The sequence below is a fragment of the Syzygium oleosum genome, unplaced genomic scaffold, assembly GCF_021117445.2.
Source record: "Syzygium oleosum isolate NSW1041296 unplaced genomic scaffold, Sole_v2.1 Sole_v2.33, whole genome shotgun sequence".
Lineage (NCBI taxonomy): Eukaryota > Viridiplantae > Streptophyta > Magnoliopsida > Myrtales > Myrtaceae > Syzygium > Syzygium oleosum.
Window position 1 is genome coordinate 845,001 of NW_026607517.1, and position 5,000 is coordinate 850,000.

The 5,000-nt window shown below is 38.3% G+C and overlaps 3 non-coding genes across 3 annotated transcripts; all 3 read left to right on the forward strand.

The window, feature by feature from the left end:
- The first annotated feature begins 764 nt into the window (after positions 1 to 764).
- TRNAP-UGG (transfer RNA proline (anticodon UGG)) lies at positions 765 to 836 on the forward strand. The gene has a single exon. It is a non-coding gene; the product is annotated as a tRNA-Pro (tRNA).
- A 1,905-nt stretch (positions 837 to 2,741) lies between these two features.
- On the forward strand, positions 2,742 to 2,813 carry TRNAP-AGG (transfer RNA proline (anticodon AGG)). The gene has a single exon. It is a non-coding gene; the product is annotated as a tRNA-Pro (tRNA).
- Positions 2,814 to 4,305: 1,492 nt separating this feature from the next.
- On the forward strand, positions 4,306 to 4,377 carry TRNAP-UGG (transfer RNA proline (anticodon UGG)). The gene has a single exon. It is a non-coding gene; the product is annotated as a tRNA-Pro (tRNA).
- Positions 4,378 to 5,000: the final 623 nt, after the last annotated feature.

The following is a 5,000-nucleotide window of genomic DNA, read 5'->3' on the forward strand; positions in this document are numbered from 1 at the left end:
TTTATACAGAGCAGCCAGACCATAGGTAAACAAGCAACAAGCTAGTACCTTCTGACAAGATCATACAAAAGTTGCTAGAAGACTGCTTAGGTCGGCTAGTCACATGCTAATTAATGCAGCACATAATCTTTCCCAGACCAGAATAAACTAAGACATGAATTTAGGAATGACAAAAGAACTTAGACAAAGCCAGACGAAGATGAATATAATGAAAGGCCAGCTAGAATCATGCGAATCACGAATCGCAAAGCAGGGCGAAGTAGGTTCTTCCTCTTCCAAAGTATAGAGGAAGAGGGGTACATGCTAGCCCTATCTTGGCCCAATTAACATGCTACTACCCCTTGACACCAAGGGTACATTACATTCATAGCGCAACCTATAAGAGGGCAGGCAGACATCACAATGGCCTCCTTGACAAAAATCGCTTCAATTCTCCACACCGAGTTGATCCCGACTACAAGCAAATTGCACATATTAGACGACAAAAGTGACCTATCCGATAATCACGATAGCGAATTGGAATGCACATACACCTCACTCCACCTGTAGGTTAAGGGCAAGAATAGGAATGATTGGCAATGTCCAGCGTATCATGAAGCTCTATAACAGCCATAAGATTCCATGACCACGAACAACTAAAAAGGGCTGCTCATAGATACCATCTCTGGACCATAGGCAGAAGTATACTAAAACAAAGTCAAATAAGCAAGGGGGTAGACCAGATTCAATTGACAAGAAACTCACTGTCATGTGAACTAACAGATGGGCATTTGGTCTAGTGGTATGATTCTCGCTTTGGGTGCGAGAGGTCCCGAGTTCGATTCTCGGAATGCCCCAACCTTTTTTGATTTAATGCAAAATTCAAAACTAGTAACCGGACCACAGTCAAGCAGAGGCACCGGAATAATGAAGCATTTAAGTCAATCAGGTACGACAGCTTAAATTTTGATAAAACAATAGCAATCTGTCAAATTTTGTTAGAAAACAACTCAGGATGCAGTACTAAATATTCCTAACGCAGATACTTTTTTTTATGTAGATCACACGAATAGATCCATAGCCAATAATAAGATGAAAAACATACAAAGAAGACATTTAAAATCAAAAGGATCAGAATGAAGCAGCCAAGCTAGGGGATATCTGCCAAAGCCACTCTTTGAGAGACCAAGCAGCATGACCGTTTCTACTACCTCAGGTCAAACAAGAACCACATCATAAAATATAAAACAGATCTACCAGACTAGCAGTATGTAGAGAAAATAACTTCATCAGGAGCAAAATTATACCGCAAAAACATGCCTATCCAAACCGTCCAGCATATTAGCCTAACGAAACTAGAAGTAATTGGAAGACACTTTATCTTCATTGTGGCCATGAGACACCTAAGGCCAATGTTAGAAATCCAATAATTTTGATCAAAGTTGCCAACAGGATACAATTATCAATAACCAATGCTGGAGATTCAACTCTTGTTACCTGAAGGACTGTTTTACTTGCACAAACAAGCAAATAATAACGCAGATAATTAAAGAAGACCACGATAAAATCATTGGGATCCTAGACAGTGTTTAGGTAAATGTAAGATCTTATTATGAGAAGAAACATGTAGTCAAGATACAAAAGTAAGAAACACCTTCCCCTTAGGTGGACAGCATCATTGTTGTACTTATTTCCTTTTGTTTTTGTTTTCAAAGAAGGGTGGCTGAATCCTGGAAGACCATTTTTCGCAGATTGTAAAAAGTTTCACATATTGGGCATTTGGTCTAGTGATATGATTCTCGCTTTGGGTGCGAGAGGTCCCAAGTTGATTCTCGGAATGCCCCAACCTTTTTTGATTTAATGCAAAATTCAAAACTAGTGACCAGACCACAGTCAAGCAGAGGCACTGGAATAATAGAACACTTGAGTCAATCAGGTAGATAGCTTATGTTGTAATTAAACAATAGCAATCTGCTCAATTGTTAGTAGTCAACTCAGGATGCAGTACTAAATATTACAAACACAAATACTTTTTTGTTTTATGTAGATCACACTACTGGATCCGTAGCAAATGATAAGATGAAAAACATACAAAGAAGACATTTAAAATCAAAAGAATCAGAATGAAGCCGCCAAGCTAGGGGATATCTGCCAGAGCCACTCTTTGAGACACCAAGCAGCATGACCGTTTCTACTACTTCAGGTCGAATGAGAACCACATCATAATATATAAAACAGATCTACCAGACTAGCAGTATGTATAGAAACTAACTTCATCAGGAGCAAAATGATACTGCGACAATATGCCTATCCAAACCGTCCAGCATATTAGCGTAATGAAACTAGAAGTAATTGGAAGACACTTTATCTTTCATTGTGGCCATGAGACACCTAAGGCCAGTGTTAGAAATCCAATAACTTTAATCAAAGTTGCCAACAGGATACAATTATCAATAACCAATGCCGGAGATTCAAATCTTATTACCTGAACGACTGTCTTACTTGCACAAACAAGCAAATAATAACGCAGATAATTAAAGAAGACCACGATAAAATCATTGGGATCCTAGACAGTGTTTAGGTAAATGTAAGATCTTATTATGAGAAGAAACATGTAGTCAAGATACAAAAGTAAGAAACACCTTCCCTTTAAGGTGGACAGCATCATTGTTGTACTTATTTCCTTTTGTTTTTGTTTTCAAAGAAGGGTGGCTGAATCCTGGAAGACCATTTTTCGCAGACAGTAAAAAGTTTCACATATTGGGCATTTGGTCTAGTGGTATGATTCTCGCTTAGGGTGCGAGAGGTCCCAAGTTCAATTCTCGGAATGCCCCCTGTCTGGCTTCTATTTTTTTTCATTCATTTTGCTTTAGAATTTGAGATTTTGTACAAAGCAGCCAGACCATAGGTAATAAGCAACAAGCTAGTATCTTCTGACAAGATCATGTAAAAGTTGCCAGAAGACTGCTTGGGTCAGCTAGTCACATGCTCATGAATGCAGCACATAATCTTTCCCACACCAGACTAAACCAAGACATGAATTTAGTAATGGCAAAGAACTTAAAAAAAGCAAGAAGAAGATGAATGTAATGAAAGGCAAGCTAGAATCATAAAGAATCACCAATAACAAAATCTGGGTGACATAGGTTCTACCTCTTCCAATGTGCAAAATATTATCCACACAGATCAGTTTCAAAAAAATCAGAACACATGAACTCACAGAAAAGAAGTACACACAATTTAAGATACTGTGAATCCTCATGACTGAAAAATTCCTGGGGAGGAGAGTATTAGAGTGGTACTACATGCATAACCATACGAGATAAGGAGTATTCATCGATCCACAGTACCAAATACTGCTAAATCAGCAGAACATTGCTGCAGGACTCAAAATCAAATTTCAGATCTACACAAACATGAAGATTTTATGGGACATACAAATGACTACACATTAAACAAATCAAGTCTCATAAACAGGGCATTTGGTCTGGTGGTACGATTCTCACTTTGGGTGCGAGAGGTCCCGAGTTCAATTCTCGGAATGCCCCAACGTTTTTTTTAGTTATACCTAGAGCTAGGCTAGAACTGAAAGATTCCTCAGAAGAAACTAAATTAAAAGAGAAAATGGCAGTTGGCACATACACCATCAGATTCAGATCCTTGGATCTCGTGTGAGGGCCTCAAAAGTCAGTGCAACATCTGTATTTAAAACTGTTCTATTTTACATATCAAAGTCTCATATAAAGGGCAAAAAGATTGGTATTGACAAGGTATTCAAAGTTCATATCTCAGCTAACTCCAGACAGCGTTAAGACAATTATTCAAAACAAAAATAAAACAAAAAAAGAGGCATGTATAAAAACTGAGGGGTACACTCTAGCCCCTATCTTGGCCCATTTCACATGCTACCCCTTGACATCAAAGATATATTCATGCTGCATACTAAAGAAGACAGGCAGATATCACAATGGATTCCTCGTCATGACGTGCTTCAATTCTCTGCGTCAAGTTGATCCCAACTATAAGCAAATTGCACATGTTAGTCGATAAAAGCGACTTGTCTGATAATCACGATCATGGATTGAAATGCACATACACCTCACTCTGCCTGTAGGCTAAGGGCAAGAATAGGAATGGATTGGCAGTGTCCAGTGTATCATGAAGCTCTACAGAAAGTTCATAAGATTCATGATCACAAAATACTAAAAAGGACTGCTCATAGATTCCACCTCTAGACAATTTGGATAAGTATGCTAAAACCTAATAAGCAAGGGGTAGACCAGATTCAATTGACAAGAAACTCACCTGTCATGACAACTAACAGATGGGCATTTGGTCTAGTGGTATGATTCTCGCTTTGGGTGCGAGAGGTCCCGAGTTCGATTCTCGGAATGCCCCAATATTTTTTATTTTATGCAAAATTTGAAACGAGCGACCAGATCACACTCAAGCAGAAGGCACTGGAATAATGAAGCAGATCAGGTAAGATAGTTGACATTTGTAACTGCAATAGCAATCTGCTCATTTCTTAGAAGTCAACTCAGGATGCAGTAATAAATATTCATAATGCCGGTGCTTTTTTTATGTAGATCACACCCATAGATTAATTGCAAAAATAATAAGATGAAAAACATATAAAGAAAACATTAATATCAAAAGGACCAGCATGAAGCAGCCAAGCTAGGGGATATCTGCCAGAGCCACTATTTAAGAGTCCAAGCAGCATCACTTTGTACTAATTCAGGTTGAATGAGAACCACATCTTAATTCATAAAACAAATCTAGCACACTAGCACTACGTAGAGAAACTAACTTTATCAGGAGCAAAATGATACCGTGACTACATGCCTATGCAAACTGTCCAGCATATTAATGTAACGAAACTAAAAGGTATTGCAAGACATTTTATCTTCATTGTGGCCATGAGACACCTAAGGCCCATGTTAAAAATCCAAATACTTTGATAAATGTTGACACCAGGATACATTTATCAATAAACAATGACAGAGATTTAAGGATTG